General features: G+C 39.1%; 1 protein-coding gene across 1 annotated transcript in view; it reads right to left on the bottom strand.

Moving 5' to 3' along the window:
* The window catches only part of LOC130432854 (DNA-binding protein SATB1), a 72,912-nt gene extending 53,543 nt beyond the window's left edge, over positions 1–19,369 (bottom strand). Inside the window, exons 1-2 of the mRNA XM_056762410.1 lie at positions 19,254–19,369; positions 4,738–4,828 (exon numbers count right to left, since the gene is read on the bottom strand). The gene's annotated coding sequence lies outside the window, so the exon portion shown is untranslated. The remainder of the gene's footprint in view (positions 1–4,737; positions 4,829–19,253) is intronic.
* Positions 19,370–21,622: the final 2,253 nt, after the last annotated feature.

Consider the following 21,622-nt stretch of genomic DNA (forward strand, 5'->3'; position numbering starts at 1 on the left):
TCACAATATCTTCTTGTTCCCTTGCAAAACATTTTTGTCTTTGCAGCATTACAGATTCTTTTGAACTGACAACATGCTCTCTTAGATTCTCATTGGTCAATAGACACTTGTAAGAATGGATTGCAGAAAAATGTTCACATGTTGTTATGTCACTTTTACCAGTCCTTAAGTTTTTCCTCTTTGCCCACACTGATGTTGTCTATAACTTTCACACTACTCGGGACATAACAAGTCCACAATTTGTTTTGGGAGGGATTTTCCTGCGAGTCTTCTCCTTATGTGAGCTTCAAAATAAATGTGACTTTATTACAGTAATTTAAGCAGACAAACCGCACATTGATTCCTAAAATTCCACAGAGTTTGAACTTCGGAGCCGACAAACAATTGCCTGCCATTAAATGCGCTCAACTGACAAGCATGGACACATCTCTTGGCAAAAAGTTTTTTATGAGGGAAACTTGCTGCCTTTGGAGACAATCGGCGACCCCGGTATGTTTTACCTGTTGGTAATTTGCTGAAGTTCATCTCTTCTGCATAATTGCATGGGATGAAAAGCAGAAGGTTACCATGGCAACATCTTTAAGCATCAAAGCACACCTGTGCGTCAGTCATTACTGTAACGGGGCAGAGAATCAAAAGAGGTGATTTGTGACGAACTTGCACACCGAGCGTCGGATTCATTACGTCCATCAAAACACTTCGCTGTACCATTTAAGACCTGATTCCATTAACATTCATCAAAGAAAATACTTTTATACATCGTTTTATTTTCTTTCCCTCAAAATCTCCTTTGTATAACATCAAGGAGACCAAAGATTACAGCGGCGGCGTGAAATGTATCGCATGCATCCTGTTCTTTTTAATAAAGCTGCAAACTGTAGTTGACAAATAAAACGCACATAAACAGCAGCGAGCACATCTGTCAAATAAATCCACGAGCCTTCTAACAACACACGACTGCTCGAGGGACAAAATCAAGATGGAGGTTTAACGTCGGTTAGCCACTGAGCATCTTCTCTTATCTCATTCTTCGTCCTGCATATTCAGACCGGCCTCATGCAAGAACAGCACCTTTTGTTTCTGAATCTGAAAGCAGAGAAAACATTTTAGAGCAGGACCGTTTACAGACATTTGGAGGGGCAGTGGCCAAAACCAAATAAAAACCTAAGGGTTGGAGCAGGAGAAGACAGGACACAGTGTAAGAATTTTTTTTATACTTATCACACTGTCTATATTTAATGATGTACTACTTTAAGGTAAACTCTTTTAAAACATTTATAGTAGCCCATTTTCACAATAATGGGGATTTGTAAAAATTTCAAAAAATTGTCAACATTATTTGTGGGTGCAAAACTAATGTTTACATTTATGCATTTCGCAGCTGCTTCTATCCAATGCGACTTAAATTGTATTGTACTATACATTTGTGGCTGAGCATGTGCAATCCATTGGACCGAACAACATGACCTTGGCGTTGCTAGCGCCATGCTCTAACCACTGAGCTAAAGGAAATATGGATGCATTTACATTAACAAATGATTCAATGGTTTTCACACGTTCTCCTGCTTTCTGGGTTACTATTAATATGGTCTTAATACAATTTTATTTTTATGATATATGTTATAGATGCGACTCCTGAGATAGGCGCAGGCTCCCCGTGACCCGAGGTAGTTCGGATAAGCGGTAGAAAATGGATGGATGGATGGATGTTATAGATGCCCCTACTGGTTTCAACTAAAAAAATAGATAATTGGAAATGCACTGCATGAGTTACATTGTGACATACTGTCAGCTTTGTGAAGACATTTTCGAGAAAATTGTGCAAATAAGTGCAAATTTGCCGTTATTTATATCAGATCGATACAACAGTTAGATTTGACAAGAATTCTAATTTTCTTATGAGAACATGGATATTTTGTATTTTGTTTGTAGTTATTAGCACCGATAATAGAAAACCAGGAGCAAAACATTACCAACAAAAATACAAAAGATTAATTTTGCGTATCAAGCACTGTCTGTAATGTGGATAATGTCCTCAGAGTGAGGGATGAACTTCTGAAACTGTCCCACGAGTGGGAAAACACAGGGCGGATAAGCGGAAATAGAGGGTGTTTAGAGAAATTTCCAGTCCCGAGCTATGCAAACATCATAGACAAATATAGAGTGTTTTCTACATCTATGGATTCAAAATATAAAATATATTCTTAACCAGGGTCCCCCAAGTGAATATTGGCCGTTTCCATCACTGAGAAGTGAGAACTGAAGACAACATAAAAAAACACGTCAGGCCCAAATAAAATTTCCACGTGTGCTAACCTGGTTAATATCAGACAAAATTGGGCGCAACGCTGGTTTGATTACACAGAGAATTAAATGAGTTTCAATTACGCTCTCTCGACAGAGATTTTCCGCTTTTCCTCTTCGACCAATTAATCCTCTGATATTCCATGTTGCTTTTGACAAGCACTCTACATCAACTCCATTGAAAGCAATGGGGGATCCCTCAACCAAAGAGAACGCTTCTCCCAAACCTCGTTGCCCCCGGTGATAGTGACAGAAGTCAGTAATTGCAGCTGCCTCAGACGACTTCATTAACAACAGGATTGTCTGCGCCTCGGCTGATCTGAGAACGGCAGAGACACAATTACGCTCGAGCTGTGACATGTGGGGCCGGCATCCTCCGCGTCGACGGGCTCCACCGTTTCTGGGACCTGGCGAATGTCTACATCATCCGTCACGCCGCTGTCATTAGCTGGTAATGATTTGATTATTTTGCAGATGAATCCAGATATAAATCTCTTTCACAAGCATTTCCTGTCTGAATTAATCAAAACCATTTGGGCAGAGCCGACAGAAAGAGGCAGGAAATGTTTGGTGTCTGAATTAAGAATTACAGCAATCTGTCATTGATCTGAACGCTTTGCCAGTACAAAAGCTATTAAAGGGGTCTTAGCGTATCATTTAAAATGTTGATTTTCCCAGAGGTCCACTTATGATATCAGGAACGTGCCGAAAACGTTTTTAGATGTCAAAAAGTTTAGGATGTACCAGCATTTTGTTGCAGTGGCAGTTTCAATAAATTTTATAATAGAGGAGACAAGTTTATAAAGTTTGCTTTCATAAATCACGTTGTCAAAGTACAACGAAAACTTTTATCTCCAACGAGAATTTGGTTCCTCAAATGACCCCTTAAAGCAGTGGTTCTCAAACTTTTTTATTTTAAGGCCCCCTTTGTGTAGAGTGCATTGCTTTGTGGGCCCCAAAATAAAATAAAGACTTCAAAAAACAAAAAATGTTAATAACACAAAAAACATACACAATTATACAATGCTGAAACACCTTTTTTTGGTTGGTGGTCTTATTTTTATGATGTTTGATTGCACAAAATGTATGATAAGTTTTCATACTTTATAAAATGCCACCTAAACTGTGGTCCCCCTGGATCCATCTCAGGTCCCCAGTTTGAGAATCAGTGCCTTGAAGACCAAAGTTTCTTGATTTTAGAAGAAAATGTGTTTGTGAAAAAACAACAAGCCATATACAGTAGTGGCCAACCCTTCAGGTTAATTTAAACCATCAAAAAAACGTTGGACCAAATATTTGGTAAAAAGTGGCTCAGGGATAGTTAAATATGAATTTTAAAACCTCATAAAACTTCTATCGGCTACACACATTTTGTTAATTCACTCTTGTTTTTGAAGAAAGGGTGTAATTTTCTTTTTAATTCTTTTAAAATAAATTGTTAAAGCTGAGCCTCAGTTTTCACTCCCAGCACAACTAAATATTTGAATAAGAAGCAAAGATGTAAAATTTCCCAAAGTTGGTCGTCACTTTTGGGCACTGGTGTACAAGTGCAACGTGATTCCACACAAATCAACAGGCAAACAATGAAACACAGAAGCACACGGTCACTCACTCCCTCACTTAAACGCACTCATCTCTTCCCAAACTTAGCAGCGTGCATGCGAATACAAAAAGGCAGAGTTGGTCCGCACGCTCCAAGACAGCAGCCAACACGCCTCTTTCATCCCTTTCAGAATTCAGCGCGATGCAAACGGACTCTTGTGGAAGGCATATCATACCCATCCACCTCTCAGATATCACTCCAGGACTGCCGGGATTTCCGAGTTGGCCAGGATTTCCGGAGGGACACAGGGGGTTTAAGCCTCCGCGGTCCAGCAAACCCAGAGGCCTGCAGCCTTGTGAGAACCTTGGCTAGGTCTCCCCTATGCCTTTAGGTCTGCCTCCGCTCAGAAACAAGTCGAACGTTGCCCAAATGTGGCGCAAGCGGGCCCAGAGATGCAGGGGGAGCGTGTCTTTGAGTTCATCTGGATTGGCGTCGATAAGGGACGGTGTTCTTCTCAACGGCATATCGCCGCCTGACACCGCACGAAAGCTGGAGCCGCTGGGGCGGATGGCGATGCCGGAGACGAATCAGTCGCGTGCCAATGCCGGACACTTCCATACCGACACAGCATTTCATTCTTGAACACAACGGCTGGAACTTACCATGCGTCTAGAACCCCAGCGTTTGTTCAGCTCGGGGAACGGCAGCGTCTACAGGGTTGGGGGTGCCAACGGCACGCTGAACTATATCGCTTAAAACATAAGGTCTGGGCTTTGAAGATTAAGCCGGGGCTGTGAATTCAGGATATGGGATGCAGGTGACACATTTGTCACAAAGCATTTTAGCAGGTTGAGGTGAGATAAAACGTTAAGAATCAAAACCAAATTTACCTCCGATATTGACTGTGCATGGTTTCAGAAAAGCTCATCTCCGCCATACCGACCTTTTTAATTGGTTGGAAATACCCACATGGGGAGGGGCCTGAAACCACAAAAATACAAAAGCAGAAAATTTTTAAGTAAGGTCAAACATTTCCTATCACACCTTGATTCTTTTAAACGTCTATTGCTTTTTTATAAAGGGAAACACCTTTGTGTTGTGTTGGATTTGAATGTACCGTAGTATTATCAGACACATCACAGAAGGTAGATCTCTAGAAAAGAAAGGTCTACCCGCTTGGTTTACCATGCAAATGTACATTTAGATCAATTTGGAGGATTTTTACCTCTCGCTGATTTGAATATATAATGTAATGCAACCATTCGATTTCATCAGAAGCCCGTCAACAACTTCTGAGCGAGACGCTGGAGTAAATATATATATTCACTGTGAACAAATAAGGTCGCAGTTTTCGCAGATTTTCACTTTTGGCGTGCTAATTTCTGAGCATGCAAATCGCGTTTCTTTCATATTTTTTCAGTCTCACAATAAATCTGTTAAAAATAAAGGCACAAAACAACACGAGGAAACAGAGATCTCTGCAAACACCGCAGGAGTGCTGTCAGACTTGTTGTGGAAAGACCAGCAATGATTTGCTTCAAGTAAGCCGTAGGAGTTTTGAAACGAAAAGTGCCACAACAAAGAGAGAAAACACCAGGTCCTGTCAAATACTGTGAGTAATGGTGAGTCAAATCTAAAGTGTGGAATTCATTGTATTCATTTATGAGTACTTCCTGAATTACAGTAAAACTGATTGATTTCTGAATCTGTCGTGAGTTTCGTGCCGTGGGAATACTGTACAGAGACAGTGCGTCCTCTTAAGCCTTTTCTGAATTAATTTTTGTCAAAGGTTTCAATACTATCTGACGGATATATCAAGTGCAAAATGAATAATCTTATATTCTTCATTCTGGGGTCCTATATAAATAGATAAGGTGAGTAATTTAAAGACACACATACGTATATATGCACATTCCTAATATATTTTACATATTGCATAAACATAAAAAAACATAAATAACAGAGAATAAAGCTTTTGTAATAAAGATTGTAAGCTTATTCATACGTTTCGACCCACTGCATCGACCTGAACTATAAAATCGAGAGATATCCACCCACATCCATTTCAACCAGCTGATTGACAAGCAGCACAAGATCTTCAGAGCAAAAAAATAAATGTGTTTTGATGAATTTTCTTCATCGGCATGGAATAAACATATAAGAAGCTACGGATTTACTGTATGCATATTAAGCACAAAAGAACTCACTGTTTAAAGTAAATTCAATTTGAAATAGAGAAAGTCTGTGCTCACTGTATTTGTTAAAGACTGACCTTCAAAATGTTTTCCAACTGGTGAAGAGGCACCTGAGGTCATGAGTTCAATGCACATGAACTACACGTTCCATCGTGAACACGGTGTCTAGAAGTGGCTGCTTAATAAATACTTAAAAATGGCATAACATCATGTCTCCTTTACATAATTTACGATAAAGAAACGTTTTGGAACCAGCTGCCTTCCACCTTCGCTTTTGGTTATTATCCAAACTAGGGCTTTCAAATGATTATTAGCGATTAATTGTGTACTGAATAAATGTTTGTGTTTACATAATACATCTCTGTGTACTGTGCATATTCATTTTGTATTTATAAACACATGAACATTTAGAAAATATTTAGATGTATTATTTATATTTACCAATAGTTAAAATTAAATACAAACATTTATTAATATTAATATTTTTCTTAAATGTGTATACATGTAGTATATGTAGGTTTTTATAAATACAACATTGATATGCACAGTACACAGACATATATTATGTAAACACAAACTTCTATTCTGTAAGTGATTAAAGGCAACCAATCGTTTGACAGCCCTGTAGTTTGGATAAAAACAAGAGTGAGGGTGAAAGGCAACTGCTTCAAAAACATTTTTTATCCGTATTGGTATCTTTATTCTTGCATTTTGAGTTGTTGTTGTTGTCATAACTCTGTCTCCTCTCCACCAATAAGCTGATGTGTGGTGAGCGTTCTGGAGCAATATGGCTGCCGTCGCATCAGCAATGTGGATGCTGGACATTGTTGGTGGTTGAGGAGATTCATCCTTCCATGTAAAGCGCTTTGAGTGAATTATTATTATTATATTATTATTTTTTATTATTTATGCTATTAATTTTGGTGTGTAATGTTACTTTTGTTCAGCACTTTCATCCGCTTTAATGCATCGAATAAACTTGTAACCTGCTATTCCACAATCCTAATGGAATAGCAGGTTACATGTCAATGGTTTCTTTATATTTTTTAAGACCACTGGTGTCTCAAATGAAAAAAAAAGAGAAGCAAGCGCGCTAATGGAAAGTTTGATTGTGTTAGCGGAGCTGCATAAAAAACAATTCCTACGTGATTTAACGCGCGCGTACAGTCCTGCTAATTTGACTTCAATTAAACGGCGAGCTATAAATGGTCTCTTCAGTCATCAAACGTTCACATGCAACAAAACGTAAGGTCCCAAACCATCAGGACCAGAAGAACGTCAGTCCCCGGGGAGGACGGCGGTATCTGATCCTGGTAAGTGACAGCTGATGGTTTCAGAAGATAATTAACTTTTCAATTAGAGGTGCATCTGACATTACAATTGTATCTCCTTGAAAAACTAAGGAGTGAGTGAAGGAGATGCAGATGCATTATTACTGAAAACAAACAACGTGCCTTCCAAACAGATGTCATCATTTCTGATGCCTCGGCGTGACAGATACATCAAAAGGAGAAAGACAACTACGTGCTGAAATATGAATCGGGACAAAACGTTTGTGCAGAGTGCAATCTCAAAAAGGGAGACTCCTTCCTTACATATATTTCCTTATACGTTAGAGAATTGAAGATGAATATTCAAATAAACCACACTTAAATAAAAAATAAACAAATTCAAAATAAAACTTTGTAGAGAATCCACTTTGATATGGTGACAATATCTTTGTTAGCCGTGTGTTTGCTCAGAAGATATAGGCTAGCCACAGAATCTGATAGAATCAATTAGTAAGCGTCTATTAATTTTGTGTTAATATCAGATCACATTCTGTGTTTTTTAATTGAGCTGCGGTTTAAAGAGAAGAAGAGTCTGTGTCTGCTCATTAGACTCGCCGGCTCTACACCTGCGCTTCATCCAAACTCACGACTCAAGGCTGCGCAAACATGGGCCATAATTACAGACAAAGATACTATAGAATCATTTATGTTAATGCAATCACAATGAACGTCGTGGGAAAAACGGAGAACAAAAATGTTGGGGAAAAAAACTTCCAAAGGCACAACACTCTTTAAAACTGACAGGTCTCTAAACGTCCTTGCCGTCCACGTTTACAAATAACTCATGATCTCCATCTCAGTCTAAAATCAAATATCTGCTTGTGAGAAAGGAGTCATATGCTTATAGTCGTATATTGTTTGCAGCTGAAAGGCCCCAAATCTGTCTCCCGAAATGTGTCAGGAATTACGACGAAATTTCCCTCCAAATCCAAAAACGTGCATCAACCCCCTCCTCGGGAAGTGGCGTGGTTCTTTTCTGGTGCGAGCTAAATATCGCAGCGAAACACGGCTGTTTGAGGCAGCAACCTGGCAGCCGGGCGAGCGCAGCCCAGCGCGGGAAGAAAGCATCCATGTTATCATGCGCACACATGTGGCCTGTGTAAGATTAAGCTGTATTCATCTCTCTCTTCTGCCTCAGTCCATCACAGATATGGCACTGATTCAGCCAGGAATGCAGGAGAGGTGCCACGGATTTCACACGCACCCCAAATCTGCAGGACTAGAGACGCTGAGGTGCGGTGCTCTGGTATTGCCTCCCTCCCCCCTGTTCGGAAAACCTCTCTTGCACACATCATGGAAGCATCGACGTGCGCTCTCAATAATAATCATTTCTGGAATTCCCTGGATTCATCTCTGATTGGAAATGTTGATCTTCGGCCTTTTTTGTTTAGATGAATTTTAAAATCAACAACATCTGCCAAACCCTCGATGCAGACAGTCGATAAGAATGGGCTTGAACGTTTCCTATAGCGTTGGATAAGAAAAGGGCAGCTTTGGGGTTTGGAAGAGGCTTATAGCGTCGCAGGATCACTGGGCCCCTTCTAAGTGCTAAGCCGCTAATAATTCCTGCTGTTCGGTTCAAAAGGAGACACACAAATGCCAGACAAAGTGAGGAATCCCATATATATGGCGCTTGCCGGGCCGTGCGAATAATAAACAAGTTGCCTAACCGATGGGAGCAGCTATTTGTCAACCTGAATTCAGTCCTGAAATTCGGTTTAGGTGCGAAACCGGGTCTTAACCACAAAAGATGTTGGGGGCATCAGACACCATTACGCCTTTTTCACAAAATGGCGACAGAGACTGGAAGTAGGGGAAAAGTTTTTTCAGCCACAATGCTGCCATAGCCAGCCATTCATTCATTCATTCAGCTTGTTTTCTCTAAGGCATTTAATTTATTTACAAAAAACAAAAGTAGCATATGTTGTCCGATCAATTCATGGTTTACTGGGACATGTAAAAATAGGATTTATTTATTAATAAGGACTGATAAATGTAAGACCAATCAGTATAAAGGGAGCACTAATTTCTCCTGGTTCCTTCAATTGTTCTGTGTAGTGAACCGAGCATTGACCGGACAAGCGTTTACCCTACTTCTAGTTTGTACACGTGCCGCTGTGAAATAGATCTATAGAGGGTATGCATTGACGTCACATTCACGCCTGCTCACTGTAAACCCAAATGTTCAAAATAATTTAGAACAGATTAAGGTAACAGATTAAGTAAAGTAAATTTAGTTTTATAAAACAAGTTCTACTTACTCAAATATTTTAAGTTCCTTTTTTACTTTTGAGAAAAGTATGATGATTATTTTTGATTAATTTGAAGATTTTACTACAACTCAAAAATGCATTTACTCCTTGTTCAATTACTTAATTTAAACAAGTTATTCAACACAATTGGTCAAGAAGGATTTCCAATTCCCAGCATGCTTTGCGTCAGACTGCATTAGGAGAGTAAATAAAATGAATTATTTACATGTTTTTAGTAAAGTTAAAGATTTGTTAGAATGTTCACTTCTCTTAGCTATTTGGAAGAGTTTGACACATTTTGCAGTTTTGTGGTAACCATTGTTTACCAGTGAGCAGGAACTGTGCCAATTCTGTAATTCTGTCAAGTCTCTACTTGCTCATTTTGAGTTGCAAAAGTCAACTTGTTTGATTTATGGATTTAAGACTAAAACATATGTCAAACAAAAAATATATAAATAATTTAGTTTAGTTAACTTAAAAATGCAATTTTGGTGTAGTTATTCAAGTTATATCTACTTAATTTCATAAAAAGGATAAATTAAATATTTAAGTCGCACTTGCTAAGATCTGGTAAGAATTTAACCATAATCAAATTTTGAAAGTTCTGCTCACTTAAACCAAGAACCTCTAAAACTTAAAAATGTTTGTGTATTGCCAACCTATCCGGGTTTACAGTGCTCCCTTGAGTGGCAAAACTAAGGCAAAATGGCTGCATTCAATAGGAGGAACAAGAAAACGGGAAAAAAACACAGAATTATTTGCCGAAACTACAAGCAGCTGGACTTGACGGAGTCGGTAATCTGATTAAGTGACGGGGTAAAAAACACAACAAATGAGAAAAAACTGTGAAAGAAATGATTTCAAAAACTTTGAAGTTAGATGGAAAAAAAGGCTGCTTAGTATTACATTCACGAGTAGTCAATACGATCAAAACCTGACACAAAATGACATCTTCAAATCCACGTATGAATGTCTGGATTCCAGTTGTTACTAGGAGCTCCAGCAATACATCTGCATTACATTTGTGTAGCTATCAGCAATCTGTAAAAATAATTCTTGAATCATCTAGAATTCAATCCAGGGTTTAACAAAACGAAACCTATTAAAACAATTGTTTATAGAAATGAAATAAAATATTGAGTTTAATAATATTTGAAAACTTAATCTAAACAAAAATGTAAAATGTTGCAGGTTGGTATAGCTGATATAAGTTTGAGATACTAAACTATTCATTGGAAATAACTAAGTAATAAACTAAAATGAACATTAACACTAAAAATTAAAAATGAGATGTAACTTAAAATAATAATATAATTAAATAAAACAAAATTAACACATTTGCATCTATTTTTTTCTTTGAATACTAACACCGTGTCTACACCTGAGGCAACCGACGTGACACAAAACACGGCTGCATCCAGTGTTGACAAAATTATAATGGGTTCTAATGCGTTATCGTCTCCTGGGTCAGGTGTAATGACACAGTGGGATGACTCCACTAGTGTAACTATTGACATATTTTGGCCGGTTGCTGCGATATGTCAACCTGTCCGCCATGTTGGACTGGGCAACACTGCCCTATCAACAAATAAAAATAAACAGTAGAGCTGTAGATTTACATTAAAATCATTTACATTGTGATTTCAATGGTAAACGTGTCTCACTTCGAATCTTTGTTGTTGTAAACCTGAAATAAAATTGCCGTAAGGAATGTTGAAAAACACTCTTGTTAGTTGATTTGGTGTATTTTTATTAATTTAAAGAAATCCACAAGATTATAATCTGTTACATCCTCGAGGTTATTGACACACATGAGAGACATCTCCATCAAATCACAAAAGGCAAGCTGGAGTAAAAAAAACACATTTTCACCTGATCTGCATGTCATGTGATCATGTTTCACAGCTTTCCCCTTCTTGTTCATTTGCACCTAAGTTCATAAATGACAAAAATACACCAGCGCAGCATTGGGAAAACATACTGTTACCAGAAGGCTTTTCACCAGTTATAACGTGCGGCTTGATCAAATTAAGATACGAACACAAACAAGCCAAAGTGTAGATTGCACAGCGACTCAAAAACAAATCTACTTCTGAAGTGTAAAGTTTTAAAAGTGCTCCTAATCAAATAAGAGTATTCGCACCCTTTGTTTGTATGTGGGTACGTCGCAGGTGTACAAAACATGTTGTTAGTTATCAAATTTGTGTGGCCAGGCATGAGCAATGCCGTAACCTCTTAGAGTTGTGAAAGTGAAGTGTTGTTTGTGGGCGTTGTGCATTTCGTGGCGCGCATCCGTGAAGGGCTGTTGCCATGCCACGGCTGCAGTTTTCTGTGTCAGCAGCAGCAGCAACGTTTTACTTTTTAAAAACCACTGGTGCAGTATATTAACTATCATTTCTATTTATCCTCCCTTGTACCTCGGCTGACTCTAACAAACCGTTTAACACTTTAGTCCTGCGTGTGGCCCCTTAATAGTTATTATGCTTGAAGGAGCTTTAAAGATTTCAAATCATTTCTTCGGGCAAACACTAATGAATTATGTCAACGTAACTGCTATCCAAAAGGGCCAGCGAACCAGGGGTAATTATGGCCCAACAGAATGTAATTTGTGTATGCACATCTGTGTGCCCGTGTAACGCCTCATGTTTCACACTGTGATTTATTATAAAGATGCTCTCGTATGAAGCGCTACTGTATGGGTGTAATGCACTAAATCAACATCTCGAAGAATTTAAACTATAGGGGTCGACTGATGTGGGTTGGATTGTTCATATTCTAAATATCCAAATTCTGTCGTTGTTTATTCACACTCATATTGTTCAGCACCTGTATGATCTTCTTTCTTCTGTGGAACACAAAAGAAGATATTTTGAGAAATGTTCAAACAGTTAAATTCAATTTGTTTTAATGTTGTTTAGTATCAACATTCTTCAAAATATCTTCTTTTGTGCTCTGCAGAAAAACGAAAGTCACCCAGAATAACATGAGGATGAATTAATGATGACAGAATGATCAGAATTATTCAAAGCTTTAATGTGATCTTAATGTAATATGTTTAGAGAGACGAGTGACCAATGTTAAACAATTAAATGACAATAAAAAAGGAATTGTAGATAAAATTCAACCTGTCTGGCCAATATATAATTTTCTGAAAATATGAAGAGGTGACGACACAGTGTTGCTCTATAACATCATACTATATGCAACGTATTTTAAATAAATAGCTCTTAAAATAAAAAGATTTTTTTTAAAAATGTGCATTTTAAACGTGCTTTTCCCGCATCGCACATGTAAACTTTTCGTTACAATATTTTGCTAAATGAAACATATTAGCAGTAAATTGAGTTAATATGGACATTAAGGCTTTAACGTGTTTGAGGACACCGGTAGGAAAACCCACTCAAAGCAGAAATTCAGCCTCTGCCCTTCTAAACCATGTGAAGGTGGACTAAATTTAATTACAGCCTCTATAAAATCCATTTGGCAAATATATCAAGGTACAACACAAGCCCAGAAATTGCAAACAGGACTGGCAAGCGCTCACAGCAGCTGACGAAGAGTGACAGTAATCCGTGTAGAGAAGCAGCAAATTACTGCGTTTATTCCCAACACCAGGCCCTATTCTGTTTCTTCATTTATTTATTTAAAAAAAAAGAAATAGAAACATCTGCCGAGCAAATATTTCAAATAATGCCGTTTTATGTATGTGTACTTGCACAGGAATGGACACTATGAAGCCGTGCCAATAACACAACTGTCAGTCTTTGTGATTTGTCATTTATTTAGGTTTTAATTCAAACCAACAATCAAAAAGGAAGGGGAAAGAAGCGAGAAAGTAAGGAAAAAGAGAGGAAGAAAAAGAAAGAAAAGAAAGGTTGCTTTTTGTCCAAAGTGTAACGTGGCACACAATTGAAATGTACTTTGTTTGCGACACGTGGACACTTTGTGATTCTTCAACCATTTGATAGGAATGAAGTCTAAAGATGCTGCGTTTACAGTAGTGAGATGACTCATGAACATTTTATCCTTTGACGCCTCCAATGAGGTGTCACGCTAGTGATGACGTCACGTGCACTTTTTTTTAGATAAGCGTGCAAGCGCTGAAGAATGGGAATGTTTTTGCAAATGTTTTGTATTTTTCTATATATGTGCAACTCTGCATGGTTCGCATTTTCACAGGAAACTGAATTGCATGGAGCATTTTTACTGTTTGCATTTATTATTATTTGTCGATATAACCAGAGCGTGACTCATTTTACAGAAATGCAAAAGAAAAACATTTCTAAACAGTCTCTTAAAACAAATGCCTGCCATTGGTTGAAAAAAACTTGTTAATCATACCGGTTGTTTTTGGTTAATAAACTACATATGTCTAACTGCTTGTCGTCCTTGCACATTATTCTTAAAAAAAGTTTCTAAAAGTTTCTGAACATCCAAAAAACGGCACATTCACAAATGACTTCAAGGGTCTGTTGTGACTGGAAGTTTGGTTAGTCGCATCTTTTTACACTTCACATTATTTTGCGACATTTTCCATTATGAGAAAACTTCTTAAACACACTTATGACACGTGCCGAGTCGATATGATACGGCGAAACAAATCTCCCACATTTTCAGACACGACGCACCATTTCCCCTTCTGTGATATCACAGCCAGGTGAGGACAGACGGCACGCTTCCTCAGAAACATCACAGCTTGGCCTACTTTCTGCAAGGCGTGTTTGTCTGTGTCGTCGATGTAATCTTCACACGGGGGCCGCGTTCCACTGCCATTCTGCGAACACAGAGAGAGGAAGAACACACAGACGAACCCGGCTGAACATTTACGCTTCCAACGTGAGATTACATCGACCTCACCCACGCTCCCCTCGGTGCAAACCTGCATGCCCGGAGCCCGGCTCCTGCAGCGAGGGGACACATTAAACACACTTTGGCTGAGATTCAAGTAGCGGCATTATTTTACATCTTGGAAGCCGCCGTGCTATTATTAAACTGCCACATGCAGGAAGTACACAAGCGAACCTGCGTCGGCCTATATTATCGTTTGCAATACCGATGCCACAAACCCAGTTCGAGTTCCTGCCCTGCTTTGCTGTGCATCTTTTGTTGCACCTCACCTCAATGCCATTGTTCTTAGAAGCATCATCTCTCAACACCTGACATTCAACTTTGACATTTAAAGCTGCGTTTAGAGCATGAGAGCATCAATGTGCATGTTTATATATCACCTACGGATGAATTGCTTTAACAAAGACGACACATTTAAAAAGAATGAGGATTGAAATGAACAGTATGCTAACAAGAAAAAAATGGGAAACGGTCACACTGTGATTCACAAATGACTCACAAAACCAGCACTCCACATACACATTTCTAAACCTGATCTGTACATTCATGACCTTTTGCCTTGAGAGGGAAAAAAGCAAATATCTGCATGCTAATGGTGTTCATCCAAACGTTAAACTCGGTGTGAAGTCGTTGCACACATATCTTTGTCTGCCACTGCATTCTGCACCTGCGCTCAACTCGGGTCAGGTGTTCAAACCTCATTTTTACTTTAAAAGAAAGTTTACTCAAAAATAAAAAATATTCAATTTCAATTATTCAACCTCAAGTCATTCAGAGCCTGTATGACTTTCTTTCTTCTGCTGAACACAAAAGAAGATATTGTGAAGAATGTTGGCAACCAAACAACATCGACTTGCCCTGTATGAACACAAAACCACCCAGACGTTTCTCAAAATATCTTCTTTTGTGTTCTGCATAAGAAAGAAAGGACGTTTTAAAAAACATGAGGGTGAATAAGTGCTGACTCATTTTCTTTAAAGCAAGAAACTTTCAGCCGGAAACAAAAGGGCAAGTCGAATGCCAGAGAAACGACTTTTAATTCCCAGAATGTCATCCAAAAACTGGTGCTTTGAAAGCCCAAACCCTAAAGACTATTGTAAAGAACCTTTAATTCAACATCAACAAGTCATGGAGAACAAATGCAAAGTTTTGCTTACGTCAAAGATGTTTCTCTAGAGAAAAACACCCGGAAATCTCACGGATGTCCCCATTAGAGGACATCAAAGAGATGTCAACAGTGTCTCAAACTGATGCTCAGATTTGTCTGCAATCAAAAGTCCACAGAATTGAAGATCTCAATATGAACTCAAACATTTCTCACCAAATTTGCACAAATCCAGATTATTTTACCTCATCAATCTATAATATTTTACATCTTTATGCATTTCAACACTACTTAAATGAAACAAGTGAGGACTCCATCAAATCTCCTTCTGAGCTACAAAAGAGAAACATCAGAGCATTAATAGTTCCCTCTATTACAATCTCAACTCAAGATCTCTTAAAGCCAAAAACAATATTCTTTTAGTATTACTTTGCCTTTGCAGCAAATATCTGTCTGTCTGTTGGACTTAATGGCCTGCTGATTGACAGCGCCCATTAAAACGGATAGGACGGTGTGACGCATGCCAGATTCGCCCTCGGGCACGTGCACTACCCACCGCACCGCGGCTCCAATGGATCCTTTATCTCTAAGCGTAAAAGAGATTACGTGTATACATTTCAGTACTCCATCACCTATCAGTCAGAACATCAGATATCCGCTGGATCTGAGGGCTGCGGGTGAGTTAAGCCCCTCGAGCGTGGAGTAATAGGTAAGTGGGGAGCAGTGGGCAGCCCGTGCAGCGTGCCATGCTCTAATAGGCAAAGCCCAGAGCGGGATTCCTCTAATCAGGAGGGCTGGGAGGGATAAAGAGCGATTTCTGCCACGGGGCATTTAGCGTTCCTGAAGAGGCAAAGACTGGGGCTGGTGGGAGGGGGTATTGTGCGCCACGGCTGCGCGTTATAGGATTGAGCTCAAGTTTCCATTGTGCGTCGATTTTTGTTGAGGGATTACGCTCTTTGAGAGAGTTGTGCGGGCAAGAGGACGGCGCGGAGGCGGCGGAGCCGAGGGAGGGCGGGTGAGGAGCCAACGTCTTTGTTCGGAGGAAGAGAGGGAGAGAGAGAGGGAATATACGGGGAGAAAAGAAAAGGCGTCGCTCAATGAGCGAGCATCTGTGTTATAATGTCATTGGGCTAGATGTCAAGCAAGTCATGTAACCGGCATTGTAACGATTCAAAATCAATTTACCTCCCAAGAAGGAGCTGATCTCGACTTATGTTAATCACCCTGGAAAGTTTGACACTACATGTTTTTCTTTCGACGCTTTGACATCTGTGTTTGGTAAAGTTTCAAACTTGAGCGCACGAGTTCAAGATACGAGGTTCATTTAATGGTCATCAAGTTGTCACAATGCACAGATATTTCACACTTCTCAAGCATCTATACAAACGCATTAGAAGTTCGTCCCAGACAAGGGCAGCAAAATAATGAAATGCAACAGAAATCAGCTCTACGCGTCTGTCATGTAGCAATTGCACAATCGCACGTTCGCCGCTCCCGACTTGTTAAAGCGTCGCATTTGCATCGGATAACCAACATATAGCACATCATTTGCATGCCTGAAAGTACACTTGAGTAACCGTAATTACACGTGACACCAATTACTCTGTTACTTTGTATTAAATTATAATGGAAAATTCCACTAGAGAATTGGAGCCTAATTGCATCTTAATTTGCATAATTTTGCATATTAATCACATCTCAGATGAATAATAAATTTCAGCAGATTTTTTAATTTATGCATAGATACAAAAACAAGTGCGGAAAATAATCCGTTGGGGAAAAAATCTGAAACTATTACTTTCGCGTTTGCACCGATTTCGCTCATTATCGGTGGCGGAGTTAGAGACGTGTTCAACAGAACCGCCAAATATCTCTCACATAACCCTCTACAGTTTTGCTTCGGTGTGAATAAGTGTCTTTCCATGCCAGGGTTTCATGCATCAAATATCATAAGGATAGTAAAACGACAGCCTATCACAACCTCAAAGGTGCCGAGCGGACACTTACAACAAACTATATTTGTGTGATGACAGTTCTGTCCTTACATTCCTTTTGATTGATTTATTTCTGTGCAATCTAGATGATTTCCTCTTTAAATCCAACACAAGTCCAATAAAACCCATTTTTATAGCATCATATGCTACTCATGAGCTCATTATAATAGAGCAGAAACAACAGCAAAAGATTTAATTGAATTACACTTTTTCCCCTAGACTGCATGCATTTATATGGACTTGTAATTGTATGGAGATACTTTGTTATGAGTTTCTTTGCGCTATAAAATCACAGCCCAAAGTTTGGAATCACTCCGGCGAAGCAATTAATTGAAATGGGAACTGGAAGATTTTTATTATTCCATTCATTCAGCCCACAGATGTAAAAGCATTTCAGACTGACAGATATAATTACTATAATACATCTTAGAAAGGGTTTATATCTGAGCGAAAATTCAATAATGACGAGCTGCAATAGCAATTATTTATCAATAAAAATAGTCACAGAATTTGGAGGGGCGGGTAAATTGTGCAGGTGTCTGTCATCTTCGTTTTTTATGCGTAACCCTGAATGAATAATCATCGTTTTGAAAAGAAAACACAGATAGCGGGCAAATACAAAAGCTTATGACCTGTAATCAGCGGAAACAGCAGGATTTTAATGATGTTGTGGTCTGCTGATCACATTTAAGCTTGTGAAACAATAATGTTGTGCACCTGTGAGGTGTGTTTGGGTGACGCTGCTAGATTAAAGGAGGGGGCACGTTTTAAACTGCCAGCCCACCTGCGTCACTCATTTGCATTATATAATTCGACACCGAAACTTGATTCACCTATTAATATCGCTCTTATTTCGGTTTACAGTTCTATCCATAATCATTACTGGTGTAGTTTCAAGTAAAGCGCTTTACTTAACAAAAGTGATTACTTTTAAATGATTAAAAACGATATACTGTTGCGTAAGTTTCATAGGTCCATAATGTCATGAAATTGTAATACTTTGTTACTGTGTCGCCTGATGTAACTTCATACATCTACTGAAAATCTCCTTGACACCAAGTGAAGATAGTTTATAGTCAAAGCAAAAAAATGGCGTCAGTGTCACAACACTTATATGGTCTGGGTGCAGATTTTCAAGTTTTTTTTCTTCAAAACGCAATAATTGCTTTATAAAATCTAAAATGACCAAATTAAAATGATGAAAATAATAAAATAAAAGAGTGTCATAATTTTAACGTGTAAATTCACGAAATTGCAAAAATGACCAGTAAAAGCACCATCAGTATAGTAAGATGATACATAAATTGCCTAAAATGACAACATAACATTCTGTGAAAACTGGCCCCAACATAAAATCCCTTCTTTATGAGAACATTTAAAGTTAAGTCCTGTCTGCATGTGTCTACTCTGTTAGCTTGTTCACATGAGATTCTAAAGTCGAAAGTTTTGTCTTGACACGACACAATTCATTAAACAAATCTGCTTGAACACTTTGTTTTGAACCAGGAATCAAGGGACCAACGCGTTACAGGGAAAGTGTATGCGTAACTGGATGTTAGACTCTAAAATACAAATATTTTTATTGTGACAACTAGCCCCAGCCTTCCTCTCTTATATTCTTCTGTAAAACAGTTTACAACAGCAGGCAACGGCGTGCTTGCGTGAAATAAATGGCACTTACATTGTGATCGTTCCCAAAGCGTCGGCGCTCATGGCGCATGGATACCGCTGGTGCGCGGACGAAAATCCCCAGCCTTTGCCTCCATCTACTGGAGAAATGACTCAGGTCATAGCCAAAAGCATTATGGGTAGATGGTGGTCTTGTTGATACTTTGAAAAGCATATCGATAGGACGACTGTAATTTGCGAACATTAACTAGATTTATAAGAACAAATCAGCTTGCGCAATTGCAGAAAGTGCGCAATGGTGATCCAACGATGAAAATGTTTGGACGCATATTCAAAGCATCGGTGCAAAAGCTTACCTGCCGACTGCGCAGCCTTTTCAAAGCGCGCAGGCATCTGCGCAGACAGTCTGGGCAACGTGTTGTCCAACAATACAGATATCATAGTAAAAGTGACACTAAACATAGCAATCATGCTGTCATCACACTGGTAAGTACACCTGATCAAATGAAGTAGAGCAGGAATAAAATCGTCTTGTTTTTAATTGAATTATTTTGCCTTGAAGTGTGGTGCGTACTGAAGTAAACAGGTAAAGTACAGCACCCCCTTAAGGACAATGTGATATTTACGCTTCGTCCCCTTTTGACCCAAAACTTGTTTGACTATTTTTTGTATATTAAGTCGCTTAAGATAAATGATTCTATTTAAACTGTAAAATTTAATTAAGCATACTGTACATGCTGAAAAGATACTGTGTATGCAGAAATCACCCTGTATGTCTTTCATGTTCTGCAGGCAGGACGTTCTGCTACACCATGATGAGGTTTTGGTTTTGGGGGTAGGGGCCCCCTAGAACATCCAGATCTTCAAGATTCCTCTGAGACAATTCATATCATATATATAATATCACCAGTTCAAAAATTACAAGAAAAACTATAAATATTTTGCCTAAATCTGTTTAACGTCATCCATCCATCCATCTTCTTCCGCTTCATCCTGGGCCGGGTCGCGGGGGCAGCAGTCTAAGCAGGGATGCCCATACTTCCCTCTCCCTAGACACTTCCTCCAGCTCTTCCGGGGGGGACACCGAGGCGTTCCCAGGCCAGCCGGGAGACATAGTCCCTCCAGGGACATGCCTACCGGTTGGACATGCCCGGAACACCTTCCCGGGAAGGCGTCCAGGGGGCATCCGGAAAAGGATGCCCGAGCCACCTCAGCTGGCCCCTCTCGATGTGGAGGAGCAGCGGCTCTACACTGAGCTCCTCCCGAGTGACTGAGCTTCTCACCCTATCTCTAAGAGATCGCCCAGCCACCCTGCGGAGAATACTCATTTCGGCCGCCCTGTATCCGGGATCTTGTCCTTTCGGTCATCACCCACAGCTCATGACCATAGGTGAGAGTAGATTGAGATCATAGATTGACCGCTAAATCGAGAGCTTCGCCCTGCGGCTCAGCTCCTTCTTTACCATGACAGACCGGTACAGCGACTGTTTAAGTCTATATTTCTATATTACATTATAGGTTATTATATGTCACTTGACTTTTGGTCTATAGGCGTATGCCTGAATGTTTGAAACGATTTTGTAGTGTGCACAATTTTTTTTAATGAATGACTGAAGTGAGCTCTTAAAAATCAGCTTGATAAAACTACAAGAAACATTTCTGCGAATTCTATTCAAAGGGTGACTACACTGAAGCTGATCAAATAAAACATGTTTTCATTTATTTTTTTAGGTACAGCTCCCATTACTAGATTTGTTTTATTCCATTAATATTTATAAATATAACTTAAAATAAAAATAATAATCTTTATTTAATTACTGTAATGGACTTTTTTTAGGAAATTCCCATTATTATTTGTTTACTTATAATTAAAATAATATCACAATTACCTTAATGTTTCTCAATGTGAAACAAAATTTCACATTTCCATTCCTTTTAGATTTTCAGGGTTAAATGTGACGGATAGATTTGTGAGTTTCATCCCCACATTTCATTTGTTTCGTTTATGTATGTACGCCGTTCATCTGACTTAATCGCTTAGAAGAATACAACTGCTGTCTGTCATCCAAGGAAATTTCTTACAGCCCCACAATTTTTCATGGCAGGGTTAGTTTTCATTCCAAATACTTATGGCTTGTGTATGTTTGCCACCCTAGGGTAAATTTCATATACTGTACCGCTCTTTCAAAGAGTGGCAAACAGAACATAATTAGAAGGCAAACTGTCTTCATTTGATGGCACTTGTAGAGACATCCCCTCATTTGACAGATCTTCCTCCCCATAGACACAAATTCTGCCGAGCGTCTCTGTAAACTACACAGCCATAAGTCTGACTGATAAATGCTGGAGCGTCTACAAATGATCTAAAGTGTACTTAATGGATTCTTCTCTTATGACAGACATTTATATTCTGCACTGCTT

Source organism: Triplophysa dalaica, chromosome 12 (genome assembly GCF_015846415.1).
Source record: "Triplophysa dalaica isolate WHDGS20190420 chromosome 12, ASM1584641v1, whole genome shotgun sequence".
Taxonomy (NCBI): Eukaryota; Metazoa; Chordata; class Actinopteri; order Cypriniformes; family Nemacheilidae; genus Triplophysa; species Triplophysa dalaica.